This window comes from Struthio camelus, chromosome 4 (genome assembly GCF_040807025.1).
Source record: "Struthio camelus isolate bStrCam1 chromosome 4, bStrCam1.hap1, whole genome shotgun sequence".
NCBI classification, from domain to species: domain Eukaryota; kingdom Metazoa; phylum Chordata; class Aves; order Struthioniformes; family Struthionidae; genus Struthio; species Struthio camelus.
This window is the reverse complement of record NC_090945.1, coordinates 27344562-27362921: the sequence shown is the minus strand read 5'-3', so window position 1 is coordinate 27362921 and position 18360 is coordinate 27344562. Positions and strand designations below refer to the sequence as shown.

General features: G+C 41.7%; 1 long non-coding RNA gene across 1 annotated transcript in view; it reads right to left on the bottom strand.

The window, feature by feature from the left end:
* Positions 1 to 4467: 4467 nt before the first annotated feature.
* Positions 4468 to 18360, bottom strand: part of LOC138067166 (uncharacterized) — a 45606-nt gene continuing 31713 nt past the window's right edge. The window contains exon 4 of the long non-coding RNA XR_011140907.1: positions 4468 to 4535. This is a non-coding gene — a long non-coding RNA (uncharacterized lncRNA). The remainder of the gene's footprint in view (positions 4536 to 18360) is intronic.

Sequence of the window (18360 nt, the reverse complement as noted above, 5' to 3'; positions counted from 1 at the left end):
TATATATGTACATACATACACACAGCAATGTTATTTCATTTCATGTCGGCTGTCTTTGTATTAGCTTTAACTGGAATAGCATCTGAAAAACACAAGTCGCAAAGACTTGTAGGCAAGAACAAGGAAGCAGCACTTGGGGTAAGCAAGGAGAAGGCAGCAGCACGGTCATTTGTGTGAAAGAGGTCAGAGAGCCATTGCCTGATAAATCATTCATTTCATTGCCTTAGAAAATGACTGTACCATCGCACTTAGCAGTTGTCAAAGGCCATTTTCATAGGAAGCTCTACCAAACCTACACTCCCAAGCCGTTTTCCAGCTTTGAGGAACCTGTTAACGCTAAGAGGATGTCACTGCTCTACTCATGTATAATCTGGGGTGAATACAGGCTGTTTTGTACTACGGCGAACTTTTTACTCAGAGTCACTTCTTCACACAAAATAGCTGCTAATAGAACCCTTGGTGGCTATTAAAGTGACATAACTAGGCTTTGGAAATCTGCAAGCTCTTCATAATGCTTCTGTCTAGTCATGGAAATTCACTTATTAAAGCAAGGTTGGGGAACATTTTCCTTACTGGGGACCAAAGAGGATTTTCAAGTACCTTTTTTCAGACCAACCCTGAAGCTATAACTCAGTCTTATTTCCCCACTGCCTGTAATCCAGCTTCCCAGTGCTCCCCACAGCTCCCCATATTACACCGTGAACTGCCACGGCTCACAGCCGTGCTGTGCCCTGGCCATCCAGGATCCTCTCCCCAGGATCCAGCGAGAGCAAAGCACTAGCTCATACTCCCCACCACCTTTCTGCCTGGGGCTTTGCCACTGCACCAGGATCCTTCCACATCCTGCACTGAGCAGCCTCCTACCACGACTGAACGCCTCAACTGCTGCACTGCCCCCTGCTCCTCAGGCTGCCCCGAGTGCTGCCCACAGCAACTCTCCAACACTGCTCACATGCTGTACAGGACACACAGGACGGGTTTGGAAGGTCATCTCTGCCAGCAAAATGAAGGAAAAAAAACAGAGACACACAAGCAGTGTGGCTGTATGGCATGCTAACAATAATGGCTCTGACTGACTCACAAACCAATTTCATCAGGATGCCTTTACTGGGATTTGTTTCCCCAGATAAGTAGTTATCTTTTTCAGGCACATACACGGTGCAGTATGCCAGCCCACTATTTCTTATTTAACTTGCTTGCATTCTCAGCACATTATACATTTTTTCCCTATTTTCTATCTGTGAATTTCGCAGCAAAATTGAGAATCAGACTGGATATATCTGGTGCACGAAACTTATAGGCCTCCAAAATGGCTGATAAAATTCAAGCCATAATAATTCAGAATAGCAGAAGGTACCATTAAACTATACACTAGATGTTTATAGGATGTGCAGCTGTTAACAACATCTGGAATTATGTTTTCCTAATTATGAGATAATTTCTGACGAGCAAACTGTGAATATAGTTGTGATATATTGTCCCTCTAAGCCTACTTGTAGGAAAATTGTGGGCATCTGTTTGAATAAATCTCACTTTCCTCCTGACCTTTTCTCTATTACAAAAGAAGTTAAACTTGTTCACTTTTAATTTGTCCTTCAAACCCAGACTTAGGTTTATTAGAGATAAAAGTAAATTTGGTGTTACAGAGATTATGTTTAGCTTTGCAATTCTGGTATTAAATCATTTATACAACTAATCACAGGGTGACATAGTTTTACGTTCTGAAGAAGCTTGATCTCTTATTAGCATATACAGTCACTTCACGAGTTGTTGCCTGAAGCTAAACTGTTGCCTTGGTAGCAAAAAATGAAGTACAAATGCCCTCTAGGCCAGAAAAACTAAAACTCTTAATATTGCAGCATCCTGCACACTTAAGTTCTGCTGTTAGATGTTACTACACACGTTTCAAGGCAGAGAATAATGAATGCTGACCTCCCCACTCAGGCATTTAATTTTAACATCCATGCCTCAAAAAGATTCAAACTGCTAGTAAAAGCCTTAAAATGAATAATAGGATACATGAAATAAACTTGAAAGCTGAAATCAAATACAAACATGAAATAAAAGTGCAACATGCATCATGATGTTATTTCTTAATATTTATAGTTCAAAGGAGACAAAAACACAGAGCTTCTGGTGGTTTCTGTTTGTGACCTCTGCTGTGAATACTCATCTGTGCTGTACCACATGCTTGTATGGTGCTGTACAGCCCCACGCTTGGTTGTCTTCATTAACGCAGAGTATTCAAAGGCAGCATTTACTGCTATGCTAAAGAACAAAGAAAAGCACACTGCAGACAATCATAAGATGTAACCGATATCTGCAGTATGTATCAGCCTGTTCTCCATATGGCCACATTATTTTGGAGGGAAACAAAACAAGAAACAAAATTACTGTGGTCAAGGCGCATTCTGCCACTTTTATATTGGCGGAGCTTACTGAGGTGCACTGAGAGATATTGACACTGGCTAACCTCAGGCACTTAACTCTTTTAGCACCTAATTTCTGTCTTTGTCTGCCTGTCTGTCTGTCTGTCTCTCTCAGACTCTCCCAAAACTCCTTCTACAGTCAGTGAAGAGAGAGACTCCTCCACAAGAGGAATCTGAGACCTATATTTGTATTAAAAATGTAAAAATGACTCTTCTGAACTTGGCTTTGCAAAGCACCAGTTAAGGGACATGTTTGATAGTCTCCAGACATAATGTGTCATGCATCAATCCCTAACTCTGGTCCTGGTTGCAGATATCTTTTCAAAGTTTTCCTCTGTGGCCTAATGAGGTCACTCTTTGGCTTGAGAGGTTAGGGTATCTCTGGGATGTTGTCATTTTCCAACATTACCAGCATAACTTATCACATACACTAGCCCTTGGTATCAGTGTGAAATTCAAACCAACACATGGCACAGGACATATCCCTTTTGTATTTTTGGATGCCAGCCCTGAATATTTCACTGGACCATGTCACCAAAGAACCAAACACAGTGGGGTAGCGAGTGGATTTTCCAGTGTGTGCCCTGTACACATGGCATTGGAGGTGATAAGGAACTGTAAAGAATAAAAGCAAGTAATGCACATACATATACATTATCATAGCCACCCTGTTTGTACTAGCTGTGCTTCAGCTAGTTTGATCCTATTTTTTATCTTACTGAATTAGTTATCTTTATATATGTTTAGAGAAGTGTATTCATTTATGCTCAGCTCATCTTTTTATCTCAGACCAAATACACAGTGACCCAAATATATGAATTTGCACGTGATTTTATAGAGATTACAGTATGATACACAACCCTGGAAAACATTCATTCAATATGTAAGAAAGATCTTCATTTAATCTACATTTGGGGGGTGAAAAGGGAGAGACACAATGTGCCTCTTCCATGAACTAAATTAAATTGCTTTTCATTGACTCTGGTTACCCTGGGCACTGTTCATTCTAATGCAACCTTATTAAATTCAGGGAAGGCTGCTACACTGAAGTCTGGGATAAGCTAAACAGTGCTCAGATACTACACTGCAGGTATGTACTTCAGATGCTGTCTTTGATGAATGACATGTAATGGAAGCAGTGCATAACTTGCTGCAGGAAAGCATCTTTAAAAACTCTTTTGCTATCTAATTACAGTAGCTCAAAGACATTTAAGCTAGAAAGGTCATTAACTTTTTAAGCATATTCCATGCCATGACAATTGCATATTTCCTGACATTCCTATAAAACTTAGCGCTCTTGGGAACTTGATGGCTCAGGGATTTGTTAATGAGCAAGAGATCCTTCACTTCTTGATCATCTGTCTGAATTCTATTTAATCTGGAAGGAGCAAAAAACTGTCAGCGGCTGGTGGTGTTTATGAATTGATTTGATAACTACTCCTGGTCTAGTTTGTAGCACAATTTAAAAACTCTCTTACTTTCCTTGCCCCTTCATTCTTGGAATAATCTCAGATGTGTCTGGACCAGCAGGACAGAGAATATCATAGACTTCCATAGAGACTGCACAGACAAAATATCAGTGGTCCTGAAACTTCATCACATTCTGCCAAGGGTAACCTTACAGCTTACTAGGTGGACAAAAGGTGCAGCCTAGATCTACTGACTCCAGGTTAGTTTACAAACTCTTTTTTCTTGCCACGAATACTACTGTGTGCTGGGAAGGAAAGTTCTCCTTTATGAATTTGAGTAAGATCGAGCTATGGGACTTGCTTTAAGGACTGCATTGATTACTTCCGGAAAACATGAGGGCATTGCCCCATCATTACCTCATTTGCTTGTAAGGGAGGTTCTTCTCAGCCTCCTCTGAAAGAAGTATTCCATAGGGCCAGTTATAAAATTTGTTTTCTCACAACTTGGCAATACATTACACAGACAGGGCACCAACAGAGGTCTGTTTCCCTGGAATATGGGACTTGTAAATGTGATAGGGAAGGTATATCCTGAAGACAGTAAGCAATGGAGGTGGAACTCCTCTTACCTGGCACATCCAGGCAACAAACTTTCCTCTCTTTCCTTTTCCCCTTCTCTTTCCTTTTTGCTCTGGACCTGTGTTAATTGATTTGAAAAATAGTATGAATTACAAAGGAAGAATGACCTGAATCAGACAAGGTATTACCAGATAGTTCCCACTATCTTCCTATTGCACTTCATCCTACCGTTCGCACTTCAGCCTGGTTAAGCCACGTTCCTATTGTGCTGAATACCTTCCTCTGACTCCTAAGACAATGAACGTTATCAGCCTATTTATGGAACAGCAGTTTCTCTAAGTAAAAAGACTGAATTGTTACTGGGAGTGGAAGAATGTGGGCTTATCCTTGTACTGGTATCTCTGTCTTTCATCCCGAGGACAGAGATTTTCTTGGCCTGCATCTAATGCGAAGTGTGGGTACATACTATGATGTACCCAGGTGTTCTGTGATCATCCAGACCAAAGACAAACTCAGAGCAGATTAGGACTTCCATCCACCCTGCATGCCAAGGTTTCCTCTTAGTAAAAATCAAGGCACCAAGCAGTGAAGGAGCTAATGAATGCTTGAATCTTATCCCAATATGCAGCTGGGATGTGACTACCTGGGATACATAAATTGTTCATAGGTAGTCTCAAAAAATGTACAGCAAGTGATTTTTTGAGTCTTTTTCTGTAAACCAGGCACAATTGTAAGTACTGAGAGAGAAATTCTAGCTCCACTGGTGTCTATGATAAAGTCCCCATTAACTTAAACAAGGATAGTACGCTAATTTACTAACAGCATCGTTTAGTTTTTCACTCTTCTAGAAGTTCTTCCTGGTTTGTCTCTGATCTACAAGGAGGCCATGGTTTACACCACCCACAGCTCTGCAGTCCCCAGATCAAAATATTTTGCTTCTGTTTTCTGACATTATCTTACTGTAGATAAGTCTAGCAGCTGCCTGCTCAGAGAGACAGAATGAGAATAAGTGTGATAGAATGTAAAACACTGCTGAGTCTACATGACAACTTTGGTGATATTTATTGCTTCTCACCTTTTCTTAATTACAGAATCAGTCAAGAGAATCATTCCTCACCTAATTTTCCTGCCCTTTCATTCACCATACACAACTGGTTACAAAAATTAACTCTCTGAGTAACTGCCCATGGTCCAAAATCAAGATTGATTCCACAGGAATCTGTTCTGAGATTAATATTAATGGCTAGTTTTAGTTAATTTGGCATAGGGTGGAAATTGTACTGACCAAACTCAAGATGCTACGAGCTGGGAAGGGATAACAAATGATTTAAGAAGATTAAAGTGCATCACAATCTGAATGAAAGGGGAGGAACTAGATGGAATCAGTAGGGCAAGATCTGAGTAGTAGCCGACATCCAAATAGGGTCCTACAGCATGCCAGCCTGCTCAGTGGCACCTCAGGTATGGTTTGTGAGAAACCCTCTCAGAAGAGAGTCAGGTGTGTTAGGGAGGCTTTCTAGCCATTATCTGCTCTCTAAAAATGCTTCTGAATTAGCTAAATGCTGTTGCTATGTCTGCACAAGTGTACTATATGTCCAAACAGGGCATGGGCTTAAGGACTAGATCATAACTATGTATATTGCTTAATTGTCATGGCATGGCTCAGGGGTAGCACAAGGGGCATTTTCTATAAGCAGCAAGGAGAGATCATAGGGGAAAGACCTTAGTCATGTAGGTATGAGCTCTGCCATACCTCTGCAAGAAAACAGGTCCTGACGTTACAGTTTATTAGTACAGTGAGATGCAGCCCATATGTTTCTGTGTGTCATTCCTTCGGAGGAGAATTGCATATGAAATAATCCACTCATTTCCCTTTTTTTTTTTTTTTTAAATAAAGTTGTGGTTGTGTCCTGGAAGAAGACCAGGCATCATACAGGAAAAATGACAAATTATTTGGGGTTTGTTACTTCAGACTATAGAGACTATAGTGTCATTATAGGTTTTATGAGAGCTCTAGAAGTGATCTCTGTAGAAACCAATAGTGCATGAAGCGGTGTGGAGGTTCTCCCAGCCAGGAGACGTTATCTCAAACTCAGATGTCTTTTCATATTTAATGATTCCTTATGAGCAATTATTTCTAGCTTCAACAGTAAAGGATAGAGCTGTCTCTGCTGGATCTTGAAACAATGAATTTCTAAAATCTCAACCAAAAAGACCCTATTGCTAAGGTGTGTCATTACCAGCCTGATGTGAAATACCACAGTGAAAAATGTGGGCATGAACAATCTTTGATTTAACCATAAGGTGACCAGAATCTGGCACTTTCATTGTGCTGTCCCCTGCTGAGGAATGAACATCCTGCATTCCTGCCTCATCTCTCCAAAGCCAGGCTATTGACCTTCATGTCCATGCTGCTGTCCTTTAGGTCTTTCTCCACACTGGGTTGTTTTGCCTGGTTTCTGGAAGAGGAGAGATGTGGTTTCTGTTGGAATTACAAGTCTTTGGAGAAGCACTGATTGTAAGGCCTTGGATTATTTTGGGGACAGAGTTACTTTTGTAATGCATACTATGTCTAGAACATGCAATGGGCAAGGTTTTTAAGTTTCTTTTCACACTAGTATGCTTTAAAGGTTTTATTTTTCCTGTCAAATTCAGCTCTGCTTTCAAAAGAACAAACACTTCTTGCACTTCTTGATTGGACAGCAGACATACTTGTAAGAAACTCCAAATTGTTTCCTTCGCCCACTCCCCATTTTAGATCATCTTTCACATGGGAACAGCTTCCCTCCTCCTCACTCACCTCCTCCTCCAACAAATTTCTGACATCTGTTCCTTTACCTCTCCAGCAGTCACTCTCCCCTCAGCATTTGCCTTTTATTGTACCCACTTGTGCACTTCAACTCTATGCTCTTTGGGGTAGGAGCTGTTATGTGTGTTGCACTTCTAACCCTTTGTAAAGCATCTTAAGCGCTCTAGACATTTACAGCACAATATAAATGATAATGTAGTTAGACTGGAAAGGCAATTCCCTAGTTAACACCTCCCACATGTGGTGATTAAGTACTAGGCTCATAAGCATACAGCAAACCCAATGAAGATACATTTCTAGAAAGAGATTGCAAATTCCTAACTCCAGATGGTCTGCAGTTGGTGAATAATTACACGGATTGTTTGGTGCTTCACTAATCAATCATGACAGCAACAAGGAGAAAAAGCATGTCTAGGTGAAGGAAAAAGTCCTTTGGATAAACCCTGAGTTACCATTTTGTGCATTTGATCTGCTCATCAAATACAACCATTTTTCCTTTGTCTGGTCTTACACTGTACTTAACTCTTTAAGAATAAATCAAAAAAAAATTTTTTCCCCAAAAAACATACAAGAGGGGAGGCTGAACAGCATCATCATGACTGCAAAGCAGCACTGCATTTCACAGACTGCAAAAATTATATGTGGGAGAGGCAAGTGCAGAGGATGAACCTCCTATTTTGGGTTCTGGAACCATCAAGCCTTCTCTTACCATTCTCTGACCATTTCTGTCATACCAGCACAAAACCTGCAATTTAGAATGTAGAAAATAAGGACCGGAATGGGGAATACAGATCTCCAGATTTCTTCCTTTCAGCATGAAAACAAGGTTTGTATTAAAGAAAAACAATGGTAATAATCTAAATTAGACCACATGCAATGCATTTGAGGTCAACAGTACCTGAAACATATGGAACAGAATCCAGCGCTATCTTGGTTCCATACTAATCAATTTAATTTGATCTTTCTGTGCAGCAGGAGGGAAACAGTACAACGAAACACAAAAAAAGATAGAAAGGGTAGAGGGAGATACTGCAGGAGCCAGAAATAAGACAGGTGGCTCAGGGGGGTTATTTTAAAAAAAGGATCTGAAAATGCTAAAAAATCCAGTTAACCTATGGAATCAGTTGTTTGCAGTGCAGAGATCTTTGTGGTTCCTCGCACTTATGTGTGGTATTTTGCAAGCTCGTATTTGCAAGTGGACTAGGAAACTGGTAGGAAATGTCTACTTTTTTCTAAAGCAGTATGTCTTAAAGAAAAGAACTGCATGACAGTAGATATAATAAACAGTAAGGGGCATGATAAACTGCATGGCTGTTGTTCAAAGCCCGGACATAGGAGCAACAGATACACAGTGTGCTCTATTTCAATCTGTCTAGATTTTCCATCAAACAAGCAAATCTAGTTTTCAATTACTGTAGGCATGACTCACAGAAAAATACAAGTGAGCAATATAGAAAGACTGTGAAAGCAGTGAGCTAAAAAGTACAGAATAACTGGATTTCAAAGAGCTAAAATCACAGAAGATTCATCCATATTAAGGCTAACTACTATTTGACTCTCAGCACTACTTCATTAGAGTCATGTAGCACAGAACAAAACTGATCTTCTTAGGGCGGAGAGTTGCCAAAAGGTAGATATTGCACACTGATAATATTAATACTTCCTTCTAGTACCAGCCCAAGCAATTTGGAATGAGATCTACATAAATTATGTGCAGATATTGCTGGTGGCAGTGCTTCTGCCGATTATAGAAGATATGCCTGGAACGCAGGCTAAGATAACAAAGTATTGATCCGTGTACAAAGGGAAGAGAATTAGGTGAAGAATAAGCTTTTTTCTGTTTATCTTTATTAGCTTGGACTTTAAAAATGTGTTGAAAAAATTCTTAAACAGAGCAATTGCTAACCTTTCTTAGTTTCAACAGACTGAAGTTGTAAAAAGCTGCTCTTCTTAAAATCATTGGCCTACAAAATACGATATGGCCTATCTTACTAAGTGTCTCCTCCAAAGAAAAGCCATATGCAAACAGCAGTTTTTAAGGTGGCATTTAAAGTAAGCCACTCAGGGGCTCACAGAAATGCAAGAGAATTTCAGACTGGTCAATTCAGATTGAACAGCAAAAGAAAAAACAATGGATTTAGTTGGGAACATTTCTAATAGAATTTTTACAAGCTTTCTTGAGAGACTGCAATTTTTAAGTGCAGAGTACAGTACAGTACATCCCATCTTTCTATATCATCCTGCTTTTTCTCATCTGCTGCAAAGTACAGTCATTCCTTCCATTGTAAATCTCTCAAACTCTCTTCTTTATGTCTTAAGCACCAAGATACCTCAATCTGCTCCTGCTGCATTTCTATTCTTTTCTATCTACGTATGCATAAGGCCTACTTCTCATATCTTAACTCTTTTTCCGTAATCATGCTTAATTTCCTATAATTTGCTTCTACAGGCCAGCATGTAAAAAATCAAGCTTTTCATCTGTTGAACCTTTGTATGTTTCTGAATTTTTCTAGAACTTCCCATGTTTTTCTCTGAGAGATGATACAGCTGAATGAGAATTCTGTGTCCACTTCTCTTAGAATATCTTTGTGGTCGGATATAAAGGCGTCCAGACAACTGAATTTATCTATTGCTTCTGCAGCTGATCACTAGGCAATGTTTGCTTGCATCCTGTCTTTGGTAACTCAGTCAGTGTACAAGCATTTAATTCCTTCCCACATTAAGGTTCTTAGTCTCTGCTCATGGTTTTCACTAACTGTAGCATTTGCTGCCTATCATCTATGATTGCAGCTTGCTCTGTTATTTCATTAGCACATCTGACTTGTTCCCCAGTGGGGGCATGCCATTCCCTTTTTACTTTGTACATCCTTCCAGAGTTTGTCTCGTAGTAAGTTCTCCATACATGTTGCAAAATTCTGCGTAGCATACCTTCCCGTTTCACACACCATCTAATGAAAAAACTCCTCACAGTTGCTTGCTGCTGTTCGTGGCTGTTCACAGCCCAACACTGACTTATCGGAACATGTTTGTTGTTAGCTTGCATTCTGTAGTTTCACTCCATAGCCCATTTGGGTTAACTTCCTATTTCTTCATGCCAATACCACAAACCTCTTCTGGATAGACATCCCATAGATTTTTCTGCTTCTGGACAAGAAGCAATGGAGTACTGAATATCTATCTTTTTAAGTCCTAAGAGCCAACAATTGATCTTTGACTCAGGGTGATCTTTGCTCGCTGAATGATCACCCTTCAGTATTGCCTTGCTCTTAGCTGTAATGTCATACCTATTTGTATAAATATATCAGACATTAAATTCAGATGTTAAACAAAGAATGAACGAACATGGAAGCAACAAATTTCAAGAGTTCAAGTGACTGCCTCTGCCATTCAGTAAACAAAGACAATTAGTTATTTCCCATTATTTACTGGACCTATATCCAAACTTTCACAGCTAGGCTCCCAATTGCAAGGGCGATAGCTTTGCTTGAATCTGTAGCGAGTGTCTCTTTGAGCTGTTGATAGAACTCATCAGTTGCACCTTTGTCATCTGCTATCGTAGGAGTGTTAATCCGTATGATCGACATATTGACTGGCTTTGCTTGAAAGAGAAATGTAATCATTTTATTGCTGATTGGATTACATCCAAGCATACACTTTGATCTCTTCTTGGATATGACAAACACAACCTAAGATTCTTCTGGTTTTTTCTGATCTTAAGCAGCAGCCTGAGTAGCTGTTCAGCATCCTAGAATGACACCTATTATTCCATTGCAGCACTGAGTCTATATTTATTTACTTCCAATTTTTCCCAATTATTTTGTCACACTAACGAACTTTTCTTCATGCATTTCACTTTTGGTCTGCAAAGCACTGCGGTATGAAACTAGGCAAGATAAACTAGGCAAGATGGGGGAAGGGGAGTGGTATAGTGGCAGGGGAGTCAGTAAAACACCGCTCAAGTCAGGATGCCTCCAGCGGGTGCATACAACCAGGGGAGACAGCAAGGGACATGGCTATGGAGGATCCTCTTGCACCTCTTCTGGGAAGCCTGCGTGCTTGACTGGCTCTCTCAAATGCCTGTATACCAATGCACGCAGCATGGGGAATAAGCAGGAAGAGTTAGAGATCTGTGTGCGGTCGCAGGGCCATGATCTCATTGCAGTGACAGAGACATGGTGGGATAGTTCACATGACTGGGATGCTGTCATGGATGGCTATGTGCTTTTTAGGAAAGACAGGCCAGGAAGGCGAGGTGGTGGAGTTGCTCTTTATGTGAGGGAGCAACTAGAATGTATGGAGCTCTGCCTAGGGGTGGATGAAGAGCAAGTTGAGAGCCTATGGGTAAGGATTACAGGGCAGGCTAACATGGGTGACACTGTTGTGGGGGTCTACTACAGGCCACCTGATCAGGAGGAAGTCATCGATGAGGCCTTCTACAGACAGCTGGAAGAAGCCTCACGATCACAGGCCCTGGTTCTCATGGGAGACTTCAACCACCCTGACATCTGCTGGGAAGACAGCACAGCTAGGCACAAACAGTCAAAGAGGTTCCTGCAAAGCATTGATGATAATTTCTTGACCCAGGTGGTGGAGACGCCAACGAGGAGAGGTGCAATGCTAGACCTTGTCCTAACAAACAAAGAAGGTCTAGTTGGAGATGTGAAGGTTGGGGGCAGCCTTGGCTGCAGTGACCATGAGATGGTGGAGTTCAGGATCCTGCGAGGAGGGAGCAGGGCAATGAGTAGGATTGCAACCCTGGACTTCAGGAGAGCTGACTTTGGCCTCTTCAGGGACCTACTTAGGGGAATCTCCTGGGGTAGGGCCCTAGAAGGAAGAGGGGTCCAAGAGAGCTGGTTAATATTCAAGCGTCACTTCCTCCAGGCTCAAGATCAGTGCATCCCTCTGAGGAAGAAGTCCAGCAAAGCAGGCAGGAGACCTGCATGGATGAGCAAGGAACTCCTGGCAAAACTCCAGCAGAAGAAGGAAGTGTACAGAATGTGGAAAAGGGGACAGGCCACTTGGGAGGAATACAGGGACGTTGTCAGAGTGTGCAGGGATGCGACAAGGAAGGCTAAGGCCCAGTTGGAATTAAATCTGGCAAGGGATGTCAAGGACAACAAGAAGGCCTTCTTCAAATACATCAATAGCAAAAGGAAGACTAGGGAAAACGTGGGCCCGCTGCTGAATGGGGCGGGTGCCCTGGTGACAAAGGATACAGAGAAGGCAGAGTTATTGAATGCTGCCTTTGCTTCCGTCTTCACTGCTAAGGCCAGTCCTGAGGAATTCCAGACCTTGGAGAAAAGAGAGGAAGGCTGGAGAAAGGAAGACTCTCCCTTGGTGGAGGAGGATCAGGTAAGAGATCTTTTGTCCAAACTTGACATCCACAAATCCATGGGCCCCGATGGGATGCATCCACGAGTGCTGAGGAAGCTGGCAGATGTTATCGCTAGGCCACTCTCCATCATCTTTGAAAGGTCCTGGAGATCAGGAGAGGTGCCTGAGGACTGGAAGAAAGCCAATGTCACACCAGTCTTCAAAAAGGGCAAGAAGGAGGAGCCAGGAAACTACAGGCCTGTCAGCCTCACCTCCATCCCTGGAAAGGTGATGGAACAGCTCCTCCTGAAGGTCATCACTAAGCATCTGGAGGACAAGAAGGTGATCAGGAGTAGTCAGCATGGCTTCACCAAAGGGAAATCATGCTTGACCAATCTGATAGCCTTCTATGACGGAATGACTGGCTGGGTAGATGAGGGCAGAGCAGTGGATGTTGTCTTTCTGAACTTCAGCAAGGCTTTGGACACTGTCTCCCATCACATCCTCCTAGGTAAGCTCAGGAAGTGTGGGCTAGACGAGTGGACAGTGAGGTGGATTGAGAACTGGCTGGATGGCCGAGCTCAGAGGGTTGTGGTGAATGGCGCAGAGTCAAGTTGGAGGCCTGTAGCTAGCGGTGTCCCCCAGGGGTCAGTCCTGGGTCCAGTCTTGTTCAATATATTCCTCAATGACCTGGAGGAAGGGACAGAGTGCACCCTCAGCAAGTTTGCTGATGATACTAAACTGGGGGGAGAGGCTAACACACCAGAAGACTGTGCTGCCATTCAGAGGGACCTGGACAGGCTGGAGAGGTGGGCGGAGAGGAACCTCCTGAAGTTCCACAAAGGCAAGTGCAAGGGCCTGCACCTAGGGAGGAATAACCCCAGGCACCAGGACAGGCTGGGGGTTGACCCACTGCAAAGTAGCTCTGCCGAGAAGGACCTGGGAGTGCTGGTGGACAGCAAGTTAAGCAGGAGCCAGCCAATGTGCCCTTGTGGCCAAGAAGGCCAAGGGTATGCTGGGGTGCATTAGGCAGAGTGTTGCCAGCAGGTGGAGGGAGGTGATCCTGCCCCTCTCCTCAGCCCTGGGGAGGCCTCACCTGGAGTACTGTGTCCAGTTCTGGGCTCCCCAGTACAAGAGAGACGTGGCACTCCTGGAGAGAGTCCAGCGGAGGGCTACCAAGATGATTAGAGGGCTGGAGCATCTCTCCTATGAAGAAAGACTGCAAGAGCTGGGCCTGTTCAGCCTGGAGAAGAGAAGATTGAGAGGGGATCTCATCAACGTGTACAAGTATCTGAAGGGGGAGTGTCAAGAGGATGAGGCCAGCCTCTTCTCCGTGGTGCCCAGCAACAGGACAAGAGGCAATGGGCAGAAACTGAACCACAGGAAGTTCCATCTGAACCTGAGAAAAAACTTCTTCACTGTGAGGGTGACAGAGCATTGGAACAGGTTGCCCAGAGAGGTGGTGGAGTCTCCTTCGCTGGAGATATTCAAAAGCCGTCTGGACGTGATCCTGGGCAATATGCTCTAGGTGACCCTGCTTGAGCAGGGAGGTTGGACTAGATGATCTCCAGAGGTCCCTTCCAACCTAAACGATTCTGTGATTCTGTGATTCTGTGATGATTATCAGTCATTATATTCCTAGAGGCTTGGTAGCATCAAAAATACTCCATATGACCAGAACCTCTTCTGAAATTTAAGTTTTTGCATTCCTGCATGGGAAAAAGGAAAGAGGGTGGATCTGCTGGCCACTGCTCTGCCACGACATTTTCCTAACCAGAGTCCCCTCCAGTTGTCACCTACTCAAAGTCATGGGTACTTCCCGAGGCTTTTCAATTTCCTTGAACCATGTTCAGCATTTGGAGTTAGCCATCCTCTACCGATCCCACCAGTAGAGGACTCCTCATGTGACAAAAGCCAGGTGACTTGGTGAAAAGTTGATCCACAAAAGCAATTGACGAAACTGGAAGTACAAAAGGGCCGAAAACATGGGTTTGGGAATTGCTGGAGTAGATCCTAGAAGTTGGAGGAAGTCTACATACAAAGCATTTGAAAACCAAAAGGGGAATTTGAATTTTGAACAAGTTACTTTAAGGAATGCATGCAGTAAGTGCTACTTCACTGCAACCAAGAGCTGGACAGGCACTGCGAAACCTCCAAAACGTGGCAGATCTGGTTGAGGCACCTATAGTCAATCTTCTTTTGCACCTCATAACATTTTAGGTTTATATTTCATCTGAAAACATAGCAAGTGCCAAATAATTTTAACTCAGAACTCCATTAAAACTGAAGCTATGACTCAAGTTCATTTTTAAACTGATTCCATGCATATTAGAGCACATCCCTCTTCTGTAAGTATCCTTGTGCTACAGAACACCAAAGGGAAGCTTAAAAAAATCCTTCCTACTTTTTCTTGAGTGCTCATATAGTATTTTAAATGTATTTTTCTGTGCTGAAGTAAATTTTATTTCTAAGGGTAAACTTGCCACTCCTGGTCAACTAAATCAATTTGCTTTTCTGGGTACAAATAAAAACAGAATTTGAAATCTTTCTGTGTTCTTTCAGGCTTTTGCATTATATTATTCAGTCACTTCATCTTCAGCACTTCTCTCACATTAATTTTCTATTCATTCTCTTCTTCCTTCAGATATCTGTGGATATGACTTTGCAGAAAATAATGGTGGTGTCAGTACTTTCAGTCCTGTCTGTAGCTTTCTTCTTCAGTCCCTCTTCTTGAAAAAAAATAAACAAACAAATGAATGGCAGGGTCAGAGGCTGCACTTTGATGATTATTATGAGATGTCACTAGCACAGATCATCTGCTTTATTCTATTTAACTGAATGCATAAGGAATTCTCTCTCACAGTTTTGTCGACTCATAACTGTGATGCAGATATTTTAGGAAACTATATACATTATCAAAAAAAGACTCTTCTGACCCATCGGTCCAACTCTTTGTCACACATCTCAAGTTTGGCAGCTGCCTAGAAGCTCTTCTTATGTTCACAGAAACCTTCAGATGATGATAAAACTATTACACCATGAATCTGGATCTTATCCTGCCAATAGAAGTAATCTTTGCTTAATCTGTCCTGCTCAGGTTTTTAAAATACCTCTCTACAGGGCAATCTTGTAATGCATGGAGTCCCACTGATTTAAACAGATTCTTTTGCTTGGAAAGACCGTACATGAGATTATAGGTAAGAACTTTTTACTTTTCAAACCTCCTCTCTGAAGAATTTCATAGATTTATACAGCCACATGTTTATACTGCTTAGAGTGCTATCCTGGTACTCTAGAATAATGTTTTCAATATGTATAACATAAATCCATAACCTTTACTTCAGGCTTATGAAATGCAGTATTTTTTTCTTCTCATTTTTGCATTATAGTTGGCAATTATGATCTTTTATAGACAGATCACTCACCCACAGTTACAACAAATCATTATAATTTTTATTACCAGCAATTAAAATAAAGCAGCAGTGTATTTCATTTCAGATGCACTTCGTGCTTCTCAGAGGCTACATGCTTGCAGTACCATAAAATCGATATGAAGTAAATAGAAAAGTAAAAATATTAATGGGAATGAGTGAATAACTCAGAACAAACCCTTCCCTGGATCCTACGTCAGGGAAGCCTGTGCATGGCTACAGCACAGTCAAATCTTACAGAACTCATTTTGTACCTCCACGCTATTGTGTGCTTCTGTGCTTCTTTTTTTTTTTTTTTAATTCTTTTTTAAGCTACTCTCATGAGATTATAGATAAGAGAGTCAACTAGCAAATATTATTATATTTATGTATTATAAATTATATTGACTTACTTTTTATAATCTAAAGATTTTAAGTTGGCTTGATGACAACTCACATATCCTCACTGATTGGGAAGCCTATGGAAGAGATACAGTGACCAAATCCACGTCGCTAGCATGGAATAAGGTGCTGACCTGCACGGCTGCCTGGTCATTATTTCATCTGTGGAGCAGACAACTGACTATGCTCCATACTTGTATGAAGTATTCAGGCTGCTGTATCTGCAGAAGCCCAGACTGTGATTTTCTCTGCCTATTGCCATTGCAGCTCATCGCTCTGGCATATTCTGGTGCATTAGTGAGAAAGGATCTTTGACTATGCAGATGTACTATTTATGAGTCCTGCTGCACAGGCCCTATGCAGGATATAAGCAACACATTATGCTGGCCTTTCGCACTAAAAAAAGTAACATTCAGCCCAGGTGAAATACAAGCACAAGGAGAGCAAGTGATAATGCAATATCTTGATCAAAGTAAATAAGAACATTCAGGCTTTCCAAGTCATTCCTGAGAGAGCAAGGATGACTAGTTGCAACGGTACTAGGAGCTAGTGCAGCAGGTGCAGTTCCCTGTTTTGCCACACAGCTCTGCTGTGATTTGGAGCAACAGTAGAATTGCAGAGCATAGGGCTCATAAATATTAAGTCCATCTATTTGTCCTGAGGCAGGAACAACTATGTTTCTGCCAAGGTCTGTCTAACTGCTCTTAAAAATATTCAGTGACTGGAACTCTAAAACCTCTAGGCAGTCTGTTTCTGTGTTTAATTCGTTCTTATCACTAGGAAGTATTTTTTTTCTCCTAATGTCTAGCTTAAACCTCCTTTACTAAATTTAAGCCTGTTACTTCTGTCTTATCCACTATGGACACAGCAATCATTTCCTTCCTTTGCAGCAAGTTACTAAGTGTTTGAAAAGCATCAGTGGGTTTCCCCTCACTCTTCTCAAGTTTAAACAGTATGTAAACAGTTTAGGTGTGTAAACCCATGTTTCAGAAAAGACTTAGCTGGGTAGTAAACAGCACACTTTGCCAAAGGGAGTGTTCAGACCTATAAAGCCATTGTTAATCTCAGACATTGTACTTCTAGGAACAGGACTGTTGCAATTGCCAACTTCCCCCAACGATCTTTTCCACAATCTTTTCATTAACAGCTCCAGCTAGAACACAATGTTTTTGAAATTAGAAGTCTGCCAACTTAACTGTTTACCACTGATATGCAGCTGGCACACATGGCAAATCCCCAAAAGGACTATTTAAATGTGAGATTGAGGTTAAGATTTGCCTAGAGCCTGCAACAAAGTTGCAGAAATAACATCCACAGACTCCTAAGTGCCAGTTTGTGGAAGCCCTTCAGGATATCTGCATATTGAAGGCTTTTAAGAAATACCAAGAACTTGTAGGTGTAGCAAGTCCAGAACAAGGCTTCTCTGTATTGAAATATGTTTGAGAATAAAAAAAAAAAAAACGAAGCATGTTTACTCCTTTCTAAAAATCGACAGAAGAGATTTATTGTAATGGATTTCCCAAACGAACAGTCTTGAAGTTCTTACCTAGCAATTACCTAGCCACAAAACTTCAATGAGATCTATACGCAAGGAATAAAAATTTTTCATGTACCATTTACTAGGTGTGGTTTACATGTACAAGCACGTCAGGAGGACACACAAAATGTTAACAGGTAAGCATGACCCAGTGTAAAACAGGAAATAGAGCCACTGACAACCCGACGGCTGGCTGCTAACTCAGTGGAGTGGCATTCCTCCTTGCTTTCTACCAGTAAGGGTCCTTCCCCACCTCAGCCTCCATGGACAACTGTTCTTTCCAGAAGAAAATTCTGAACAGTTAAGAAATGTATTCAAGAAAAAGCAAAGGGAGGAGCGCAAGAGGGAAATGATTCATTACCACAACTGAAGTAGAAGAATAACCCATTCATAATATACGAGGTCATCTGTTGTTCTGTGTCATTGTGCTAATGAATCATCGTTTGTTTATACACTGGGAGTAGCACCTTAC